The sequence below is a fragment of the Bubalus bubalis genome, chromosome 2 (genome assembly GCF_019923935.1).
Source record: "Bubalus bubalis isolate 160015118507 breed Murrah chromosome 2, NDDB_SH_1, whole genome shotgun sequence".
NCBI classification, from domain to species: Eukaryota; Metazoa; Chordata; class Mammalia; order Artiodactyla; family Bovidae; genus Bubalus; species Bubalus bubalis.
The window spans coordinates 154,944,190-154,956,172 of record NC_059158.1 but is presented as its reverse complement, the minus strand read 5'-3'; the positions used below and the strand labels follow the sequence as shown (position 1 = coordinate 154,956,172).

Sequence of the window (11,983 nt, the reverse complement as noted above, 5' to 3'; positions counted from 1 at the left end):
ACATTTATTTATTTTTAATTGATTGATTGGTTTACAATATTGGGCTGATTTCTGTCATATATCAACATGAATTAACCATAGCTATACATTTGTCTCCTTCCTCTTGAATCTCCCTCCCACCTCCTGCCTATTCCCACTACTCTAGGCTATTACAGAGCCCTAGTTTGAGTTCTCCAAGTCGTACAGAAAACTCCCGTTGACTGTCTATTTACATATGTAGTCATGAACAGAGAAGCCTGGCAGGCTATGGTCCATAGGGTTGCAAAGAGTCAGACACAACTGAAGCAGCTTAGCACAGCACATGGTTAAAATGGTCCTTTAAAAAATAATCATGGAGTTTCAGCAGAAGTAATACACTAATACAGTAGGTTTCAGATACCCCACGTTAAAAAGTGAGATGTGAACCACCTGTGCAGAATGCATGACCTGATACAGAAACGGGTCAGCGTGATCACACCTGGTGAGCATGGGAGAGATGAGAACATTGAAAAGATGAGTTGCTTCTCACCTACTAAAGTGAGACAAGGAATTTCAGAAGATCTTCTTGGAGGACTTGATATTTATCCCCTGGAGTCTGCTGAACTCAGAGTGGAGGCCTGTTTCTTTCCAGGAGAAATCCTGAGGTAAGGACTGACTGTGGGTGCTGGGAGTACGCTGTGCTTCCTTTGAAGGTAGGACAAAGGTTTGTTTTTTTTTTTTTCTTTCTTTCTTTTTTACTCCATTGGAAGGAGCAGACTGGGATTATATTAAAATAGACTCTGTCCCAAATACTACATGGAAGGACAATAGGACCCTAGCCTGGATGTGGAGTGGTGGAATTCCAAGGGCCCAAGGGTGTCAGAAGTGAGTTAAAGGCAAGGCATTGAGGGTGTGAGGGCCAACTATAATCAGAGGAATCCAGGGATGAATGGATGAATGAATGAATGAAGAGTCTGCAAATGATCCCTATGAAAGAAGCAGTCAGTTCTGGGCTACCATTTCCTAGGCACCAACACCAGACTATGAGTGAGCCATTTTGGAAAGCCCTTTCCTGCACCTCTGCCTCTTCTCTTCCTCTACCCTCAACCAACCCCCAAGAGGCACACAGTTCAGATAGCAAGCTTTGGAGGATGCATAGAGAGAAGAACCCGAGCTGTCATCCCTTTCCCCCTGTGCCATCTTTGTCCAAAAAGGGGCCAAACATGACTGCTCATTGTATGTAAAGAGACACATTGGACACAAAATTGGAGTTTTAGTATACCTGATTGGAATTGTGTCATTCTTAGATAAGACTAGACTTTCTTTACCCAGAAAAAGATGATTCCTTTATTATTTGAGTCACCATAAACAATATGGAAACTCTCTTTATCTAAGGGCAGGTCTTAGCAAATTTGTAGAGCGGCTTTACAGAAGCAGCACTGAGAAAATGTGGTTTCTGCTTGCTCTTACAGTACCTGCTACTGCTGCTAAGTCATTTCAGTCGTGTCCGACTCTGTGTGACCCCATAGACGGCAGTCTACCAGGCTCCCACGTCCCTGGAATTCTCCAGCCAAGAACACTGGAGTGGGTTGCCATTTCCTTCTCCAATGAAGGAAAGTGAAAAGTGAAAGTGAAGTCGCTCAGTCGTGTCCGACTCTTAGCGACCCCATGGACTACAGCCTACCAGGATCCTCCGTCCATGGGATTTTCCAGGCAAGAGTATGGAGTAGGGTGCCATTACCTATCTCCCGAGATAACAGCCATCCACAGACAACCGGTACATCTTCCTAGCCTCTTCTCTTTGCCTATAATACATTTTGTAAAAAACAAAATTGGGATCATATTCTATTAGTTACAGTTTCTTTTTCCTTCTATTTTCCCTAGTCTTTTACTAAAATCTTAAAGTTAGACTACAGTAATAAAATCCTTTAAAAAATGAATTGGGGGTGAATCTGGAAGAGGTAAGGCACTTTAATGTTATCAATTTTCTGTAAAAGTCAAGGCAGTATTGTGTAATTATATAATGACTATCATTAAGGACTGTTACACTGCTTTGCAAATCAGTTAGCTTTACTGGTGGAATTTTGTTGGCAGAAGTGAGGCATCAGGGCATCTGAGAGATTTACACTCCATTTCTGTTCTGTATCAAATCCAAAGTGTGAGTGTACCTGATGTGCCCCCTTCATAAGTCACCAGTCTCTATTGAAGTATCAGAAACACCTGATAATTGCAGAGAGACAATAATCTTGGCACTATTTCATTAATTACGTTTCCTTCCCAGCTGGTGTTTTTATTTCCAGAATGTTTTTTTTCTTCCCTGTATAGACTTCATGCCCCCTGGGCAGGTACCACATTTTCCATTTTGTCTTGTCTTCTGCTGTTGCCTAACAAACGCTGGAATATAATTTAAAAAATGACTTTGATTCACTTAATTAGGATTCATCTACAGAGATTGGCAATGCCACAGGTGCTTTTCAGCCTTGTGTCTTGCAAAGATAATATGCTCCAAAGTTTTAGCTCGCCCAGCATCTTTGCTTTTAGAGGTATGTGGGCAAAGGATTCATGACTTTTTTTTTCTAAATGAGGATGCCAGATATGAAGGCAGAAGGAGAAGAGGGTCACAGAGGATGGGATGGTTGGATGGCATCACCAATTCAATGGACACAAACTTGAACAAACTCCAGGAGAGGATGAAGGGCAGGAAGCCTGATGTGTTTTAGTCCTTTGGGTCACAAGAGTCGGACATAGTGACTGAACAATTTTAACATGCCAGATATCAGGGATGTTCATAATCAGAAAGGACTGCCCCTTTCAAATAGGGTTTCTCAGGTGGCACTAGTCAAGAACCTGCTTTCAATGCCAGAGACAAAAGATGTGAGTTCCATCCCTGGGTTGGGAAAATACTCTCAACAGTGACAAATGTTGGTGAAGTTGCTTGTTTTTTCTCTATCATAGTTGCAAATTGACAGCCTAGGATAGGTTTGTTTCATTTGGTATATATGTTTATAAGTTGAATTAACTGATTATATATACAAATCAAGGGGCTCACATAAATGTTTAAGATAAAACAAAAACTGTTGGCAACTCAAGGCTCATATTCCTGCGCGACAACAATCAACTGAGTAGGAAAGGATGTGTGGAAACTGAGTTGGAAAGGGTGTGCACACTCCATAATTCTACAGTCTCTGTTACTCCATAGTCTGTTATCAACTCTGTGGCAATATGATATTTATCACTTAACATTGTTTGCATTTTTTTCCCTAGACTCAGCCTACTTCAATCATTCAGATAGCTTGCTTTGTCCCTGTAAGCATTTTACCTTTTTTTTTTTTTTTTGGCTGTGCCTCGGGGCATACAGGATCTTAATTTCTCCAACTGGGTGTCACTCCCTGCCGTGGAAGCACAAAGTCTTAATCACTGAATCTCCAGGGAAGTCCCTTTGTATGCATTTTAACATTGTAAGTCCTGCTCGTCCAAACTATCATCCATTCTAGAAAGCTCTTCTAACTTGTCCCCTAGAAGATCTCTTGCCCTTCCCCAGTTTCCATAAGACAATGGCTTCCCATTATCTTCAGAACAAAAATCCGCTAACATCCCTTATCGTCTCTCCAAGACCTTCCACCTTCCATTCCAGCTGGCATCTCCATCGTCTTTCCAGAACCTTGTCTTTACTCCGCACCTCCAGACTTTCTCTCTGAGGGCATCATGCATGCTCCTTGCTCATCCTGGAATACTCTTACCACCACCCCACCCCCCACTTTACTCCATGTTTACTTTTCATGTTAAACTTTCTTTGTCAGCCAGTTCTTCTTCATACTTGTGGGTGCTTTCTTGGTACCTCGTGGTTTCCATTCTGAAGCAACTATAACCTTTTAACTTATTTGTTCAATATCTTGAGTTCCACTGGGCTGTAAGGTTATAAATTTATTTGTCTTATTCACAATTATAACTCCAGTGCTTAACTTAGGTTCCAAAACCTGTTTTTAGTGCTCAAATGCGTAAAAGGAATCAAACAGGCCATAAATTCTGTCACCATAAGAAATATGTACGGGAGGAGAAAAACCTGAGTGAATTGGTTATTTAGCACTAGAAAATTGTGCAGTTTTGTTTCAGAAGTCAAATATAAAAATCATGAAATGCAGAAAAGTAAAGAAAATAAAAATCACTCCAAATCCTCCCTTCAAGATAAGTGAAAACTGTAAATGTTTATGTATAAATCAACCCTGTTTATTTTGTGCACGTATAGGGATAGTTTGGTAATTTTTTTTTCTTGAAAATATTATGAAACTACCCCAATGCCATTTAAATATTCTTTCAAATGTCATTTCATGCCCGTGGTATGTATATTTCACAATTGATACCCATGCTCTTGCCTATTACAGAAATTTTTGATTGCTTATATTTTGATTTTTACTTTTGTTTATGCCTTAAATGGGCTTCATGGATTGCTCAGCAGGTAAAGAATTCACCTGCAATGCAGGAGACACAGGAGATCTGGGTTCAATCCCTGGGTCAGGAAGATTCCCTGGAGGAGGAAAATGGCAACCCACTCCAGGATTCTTGCCTGAAAAATCCCATGGACAGAGGAGTCTGGTGGGTTACAATCCAAAGGGTTGCAAAGAGTCAGACAAGACGGAGCGACTAAGCATATACGTACATACATTCCTTAAGTATTTGTTTATTGAATGTCATGTCATGGCTATACTTTTTGCTTTAGGATTACTGGCAAGGACAATATATTTTTGAAAAGTCTTAATATTGAGAATTCCTACAGCAGAATAATTAACAGCCTAGACTCTGGAACTCGATTTTCCAGACTTGAATCATGGCCCCGTTGCTAACCAATTGTGTGACTTTGACTATGTTACTCAACTTCTGGGTGCTTTAGTTTCCTTACCGATAAAATGTGACATGATGCCAGATCAGGCATTCTGTAAATCTCACTAGGGCTTTCCTGGTGGCTCAGCTGGTAAAGAATCCACCTGTAATGCAGGAGACCTGGGTTTGATTCCTGGGTTGGGAAGATCCTCTGGAGAAGGAAAAGGCTACCCACTCCCGTATTCTGGCCTGGAGAATTCCTTGGATAGTCCATGGGATCACAAAGAGTCGGACATGACTGAGTGACTCACTTCCAACCTCACTTGGACTCTTTCCATCGACTTTTTCCTACTTTCCTTCAATCTTCCCTTCCATTCCAATTTGTAATCTGTTTCCTATGGACCCTGGAAGCACTGCTCTGATATTTTTTTTCTATTGTTCACAAATCACCAATACCTTTTAAGTGGAAAAAATCTGTAGTCCCCTTAGCTGGCATTCAATTTTTTCCAAGTCTATACTCCCACTCTCCCTCTTCAGTCTTATTCTTTGTTTCTTGCTTTTTACCTTGGCTGTCATCGGTGCCTAGGCTTGGTATGCTATTCCTTGACTCTACTCATCCCTATGCTTATAATTAAGGACTCAGCTAAAACTTCTAGGAAGCTCAAAGTTCTTATTTCCTGCATTTGAAGTGCTGTCTTTCCTCCTCCACATGCTTATTACACTTTATCTTTCTTCTCTTTGGTCACTTACCTTTATTATTTTTTTTTTTCTTCAGTTACATTTTGGTTATTTGTAATTTGGGGAGCTAAGCATGTAGTGACACGCGTACCATCTGTCTCTGATCTAGCTTGATCTTTGCTACACGACTATGCCTTAGCAATAAATATGTGCTAAATTAACAAATGGATTCCAAAGGGTTTGGGGACTAGATCCCACTATGCTTTAGGAAAAAAATTAACTTTTCCAGCCTAAAGTCTTTAAATCATGTGGTTAAAAACAAGAATGAAAGCAATTGTCCACACAAAGCACTTTCATCCCATTTAGTTCTGCTTGATGCAGCTTTTTCTACACCTCCTACATTTTTCTCATATTCTATACCAATGATTAAAAAAAGTATTTTTCATCAAGGATTGATAGCAGGTTTTGTCCTTCTTATCACCTCCATGTATAGCATTTATCTTGTAAATAGGTGTGATGGCTATTTCCATGGCTCTCTTCTTTACACCTTTACCATCACATTTGCTGTGGCCTGGATGCATTCTGGAATATACTATTTGTCAACACATAGTAAAAAAATGAGGGCGAGGACAGAGTCATGAGTATAGTGTTTTGCTTGTCTCGAAGAGCAGTGCTCTCATGCAGTGGAAAGGTGGTCGCCCAGGGTTTTGGTTGGCACCAACTATAGACCTTTAGACTCGGGGAATAGCTATTAGAGGAAATCGACATGTCTTCTTACCTTAATTCATGCTGCCTGTGTTTCATGAAGCATAGCCTGGGTCAATTTTCTGCAGTTCAGCAGCATCATCAGCATCTCAGTCCACCTGCCTCAGAGTTAGGGCAGAGACCACCCAGATTCTGGCATTGGCCTATCCAAAAGCCTTAATTGTAACTGTTGCTTGTAGACACTGAGTTTAGGGAGAAGTGGGAAAGGTGTGCTTCAGGTGTTACTTGGCAGATATCTTTGTCAATTGGAAATCATGCAAGATAATTTTTTTAAGTGTAAAATTTTTATAATTGAAGGTGTATGTATGTAGCTGGTATAGTCCATCATATATTTGTTCTGCCCATTGTTTAAATGCCAAAGTCACAGCAACAGTCTGTGAAACTCCCTGTACAGATGTCATCCCACTTACCCGATAGCATTTGGATAAATATCCAAATAATTTCCACATGGCATAGCTTTGATCGGGATGACAGTGAGCCTTGTTGGTTGCATTTGGGAAGGAGAGTTCCCCTTCAGTTTGATGTCAGTTATGAAAAGCCAGAGGAAATGGGAGGAAAGAGAAAGGTTTGGGCCCAGTAGCTTAGGACAAATTCACCAAGTTTTCAGTGGCTCTGCTGGTGGAAGTCAAAGGATTGATGTAGAAACCAGGATTTTTCTTAGAAGTCAAACATAGACTCCAGGTATCTATGCCTTTATTTTTATCAACACCCCATTTGTCTACACAAAGAGAATGAAAGGAGTACATATGTTGGTTTTTGAATTCAGAAGTCTGGATTTATTTTCTCTTAATTATTATAAGCCCTGAAACTTGCTTCTTGCTACATTGTAGTATCATAAAAAGCAGAGACATCACTTTGCTGACAAAGGTCTGTATAGCCAAAGCTATGGTTTTTCCAGTAGTAATGTACGGATGTGAGAGTTGGACCATAAAAAAAGCTGAGTGCTGAAGAATTGATGCTGTTGAACTGTGGTGCTAGAGAAGGCTCTTTAGAGTCCACTGGACAGCGAGATCAAACTAATCAATCCTAAAGGAAATCACTGACTCAATGGACATGAGTTTGAGAAAACTCTGGGAGATGGTGAAGAACAGGGAAGCCTGGCATGCTGCAGTCCATGCGGTGGCAAAGAGTTGAACACAATTGACTGACTGAACAACAGCAACAAAACACACCTAAATTTATCCTTGCCTAAATATTTCTCAAATATTAGCATATGGACTACATGATGGTACTGAGCTAAAATTTTTAAAATCAAGCAATCAAGAGAAACAAGGTAATTGACATTATCACTTTATAATGAAGATTTGAAACTAGTAATTTAGTCATTAGCTGGTTCACAATTGCCGAGCAATCAGAAAGTGGAAAGTTCTGTGGAAAGTTCCATGGAAATTTCCATGTGAGGTCGGACAGTGTGTTTTAAGTATATTATAAAGCAAATGCAAAATGTGGCTTGGAATTTTTCTTTTAATAAAGTAATAATTTTGGAAACTCTTAAAATATTGCCCATTCAGTCAAGAGCTTTATCTTTTGTGTCCCCTGGCCTCCGCATCCAGGCATGTTCTTGAAATTAGTGAACAGTGATGACTGGCAGCCCAGCAGTCACAGTGCCAGTCCACTTGAGGTGTGAGAGGCGTCTACATGGTGCTATGTCACCAGGATTCAGAAGTCTTTCCTTCCACACACTCACTCAGGCCCAAAACACCCAGCTACTCCTGATGCTGGTGCATGTTCTCCAACAAGTAAGCCCCAGCATCAGGCTGTGATCTGCGAATCCTGTTTGGCTACCATTTAGGATTCTTTGCCAGTACCTCCAGTTTGTGTCTGAGTTCTGCAAGGAGATCCAACCAGTCCATTCTGAAGGAGATCAGCCCTGGGATTTCTTTGGAAGGAATGATACTAAAGCTGAAACTCCAGTACTTTGGCCACCTCAGGCAAAGAGCTGACTCATTGGAAAAGACTCTGATGCTGGGAGGGATTGAGGGCAGGAGGAGAAGGGGACAACAGAGGATGAGATGGCTGGATGGCATCACTGACTCGATGGACATGAGTCTGAGTGAACTCCGGGAGTTGGTGATGGACAGGGAGGCCTGGTGTGCCGCGATTCATGGGGTCGCAAAGAGTCGGACATGACTGAGCGACTGATCTGATCTGATCTTCCCTGGATTTGTCGGCATTCACCTAAGTTTGCTGTGGTGCCATCTGCCCCCTTGTTCTCTGTGGAGCTACTGAAAACGAAGCTTCCTAGTCTCCACTCCAGACCCAGAGAATCAGGATCGCTGGCAGGGATGCCCAGGAGTCAGCATAAGCAATTCCTTTGAAAAGATTTTAAAAGCCCAACAGTAATATCAATGTTTATCAGATATACATATATCCCCCATCCCCCCTCCCTCTGCCAGAACTAACAGACTTAGTTTTATGATTTTGGTTTTGAATTTCTCAAAGTGAGAAAGCATTTCAGATACAATTTAAGCTCCTTTTATTTCTTTCTCACTACTTAACCCCTTACCCCTTTCAGCTGTAATCACAGTCATGAATATGGTGACTCTTGACATTAGGCTTTATACACATATTATGGTTTCCATGTGGGAATTCCTGTTCAGCATTACCTTCACTAGTCTTCACTGTTCTTTCTTTCTTTATGTAGATCTGAGTTCCTAACAATTCAAGATTAGAAGTGGGGTGTTTGTCTCAACACAAAATATTTCATTCTACGCTTATCTTTGGTCTTCCATAGGTAAGGAATTTTTTCCTTCTGGCTTCTTGCAAGTTTTTCTTTATTCTCCTGTGTAGTTTGAAAATGATATGGCCAGCTATGGGTTTGTTTGGCATATATCTTGTTCTCTGAACTTCCTGGATCTGTGGTTTGGAGTCTAACACTATTTTGGGGGAAATTCTCAGTCATTATTGTGTCAAATATTTGCACTGTCCCTTTCTTTCTTCTTCTGGTATTCCCGTTACATGTATGTTACACATTTTCTAGCTGTCCCACTGTCTTTGGATAGTCTATTCAATTTTTTGTAATCTTTGTTGCCTTTGCTTTTCAGTTTTCAAGGATTCTATTGATACATCCTCTAGCTCAGAGATTCTTTTCTCAGCTGTGTCCAGTCTGCTGCTAAGTCCATCAAAGGGATTCTTTCTTTTTATTAGTGTTTTTTTTTTTTTTTAAATCTCATTTCTTTTTGGTTCTTTCTTAGGATTTCCCTCTGCTTACAATGTTCATCTGTTCTTGCATTGCTGTCCATTTGATACATTAGAGTTCTTCACATATTAGTGATAGTTGTTTTAAATTCCTTGTCTGATAATTCCAACATCCCTGCCATGCCTAGTTTTTGATGCTTGCTTTACTTCTTTACATTGTGGTTTTTGCTTTTGGTATGCCTTTTTACATTTCTTCCTGATGGCTGGACATGATGTACTGGGTAAATCATCCTTGAGGAATGTAGTGGTGAGCTGTTGGGGGAGGAAGCATTCTATAGTTTTATGATTAGGTTTCAGTCTTTTAGTTAAGCTTGTGCCTCTAGAGTGTGTGTTTTACAAGTGTTTCTATTTTTTTCTATCTCCTTAGGTGGGAATGGAGGGCTAGGGCCAGCTGAAGTTGGGTATTTCCCTTCCCCCAGGTTAGTTAGGCTAAAATACCATCTCAGCAGATTCAGTTCAGTTCAGTTCAGTTGCTCAGTCATGTCTGACTCTGCGACCCCATGAACCACAGCACGCCAGGCTTTGCTGTCCATCACCAACTCCCGGAGTCCACCCAAACCCATGTCCATTGAGTCGATGATGCCATCCAACCATCTCATCCTCTGTTGTCCCCTTCTCCTCCTGCCCTCAATCTTTCCCAGCATCAGGGTCTTTTCAAATGAGTCAGCTCTTTGCATCAGGTGGCCAAAGTATTGGAGTTTCAGCTTCAACATCAGTTCCTCCAATGAACACCCAGGACTGATCTCCTTTAGGATGGACTGGTTGGATCTCCTTGCAGTCCAAGGGACTCTCAAGAGTCTTCTCCAACACCACACTTCAAAAGCATCAATTCTTTGGCACTCAGCTTTCTTCACAGTCCAACTCTCACATCCATACATGACCACTGGAAAAACCATAGCCTTGATCAGACGGACCTTTGTTGGCAAAGTAATGTCTCTGCTTTTGAATATGCTATCTAGGTTGGTGATAACTTTCCTTCCAAGAAGTAAGCATCTTTTAATTTCATGGCTGCAATCACCATCTGCAGTGATTTTGGAGCCCCCTAAAATAAAGTCAGCCACTGTTTCCACTGTTTCCCCATCTGTTTGCCATGAAGTGACAAGACTGGATGCCATGATCTTTGTTTTCTGAATGTTGAGCTTTAAGCCAACTTTTTCACTCTCCTGTTTCACTTTCATCAAGAGGCTTTTTAGTTCCTCTTCACTTTCTGCCATAAGTGGGGTGTCATCTGCATATCTGAGGTTATTGATATTTCTCCCGGCAATCTTTATTGCAGCTTGTGCTTCCTCCAGCCCAGTGTTTCTCATGATGTACTCTGCATATAAGTTAAATAAGAGGGTGACAATATACAGCCTTGACATACTCCTTTTCCTCTGTGGAACCAGTCTGTTGTGCAGATTAAATTATGTCAATTAGTTTCTCCTGAAAAGTGAAAGTGAAGTTGCTCAGTCATGTCTGATGACTTTGCAACCCCATAGACTGTAGCCTACCAGGCTCCTCTGTCCATGGGATTCTCCAGGCAATAGTACTGGAGTGGATTGACATTTCCTTCTCCAGGGGACCTTCCCAACCCAGGGCTCGAACCCAGGTCTCCCACAATGTAGACAGACACTTTACCGTCTGAGCCACCAGGTAAGTCTTCAGTTTCTCCTGAAGGCAGGGCTTATTAAGAGGAACAGAGGACACTGATGAGTTTCAAAATGGTTCTCTTCTTTTCCCCTGCTGAATGCTCGAGGGGATTTTTCTCCAGTATTTACTGGATCTACTTCAGTTTCTGGAGGTAACTCTCACAGTATTGTGGGAGCCCCCTATGACTGAGCTCCCCTATGACTTGTCTGTGCTGAGCCTCCAGCAATTTGTCAAGTGCAGTTCAGAGTCTCCTTCCTGGAGCTGGTTCTCGGTGGACTTCCTCTCCTTGAGTGTCTACTCTGGTAAGGCACAACTCCCTGTGTTTGCCTGTTTGTCTCTTCAGTCTTGAGGGCTTGGATTTGCTCTGTGTACTCCCCTCTGTTATGAATGCAAAAAGGGTTGTTTATTTTTTCAACCTGTTCAGCTTTTTGCTGTTGTTTGTATGGACTGGGGACCTTCCAAGCTCCTTAAACAGGCAACTGGAAATCCGCCATTCCTATTCCTCTGTTGATGGTCATCTCTTTCCAGTTTTCCACTTTAAGAAATAAGCTACCCAAAGAAAGAGAAGTCACTCAGTTGTATCTGACTCTTTGGACCCCATGGACTGTAACCTGCCAGGATCCTTCATCAGTGGGATTTTCCAAGCAAGAATACTGGAGTGGGTTGCCATGTCCTTCTCCAGAGGATCTTCCTGACCCAGGGAACAAACCTGGGTCTCCTACACTGCAGGCAGGCTCTTTACCATCTGAGCCACTAGGGAATCCTAAGCTTCCGAGCGCATACTGTCCTCTGTCAGTGGTCCCCAAACTTTTTGGCACTGGGGACCGGTTTTGTGAAGACAGTTTTTCCATGGACTGTTGTGAGGGGTGGAGATAGTTTCAGGATGACTTCAAGCACATTACATTTACTGTGTACTTCATTTCTAATCTAATGGCAC

General features: G+C 41.6%; 1 long non-coding RNA gene across 1 annotated transcript in view; it reads left to right on the top strand.

Annotated features, from left to right (window-relative positions):
- The first annotated feature begins 477 nt into the window (after positions 1–477).
- The window catches only part of LOC123328573, a 54,394-nt gene continuing 42,888 nt past the window's right edge, over positions 478–11,983 (top strand). The window contains exon 1 of the long non-coding RNA XR_006543492.2: positions 478–623. This is a non-coding gene — a long non-coding RNA (uncharacterized LOC123328573). The remainder of the gene's footprint in view (positions 624–11,983) is intronic.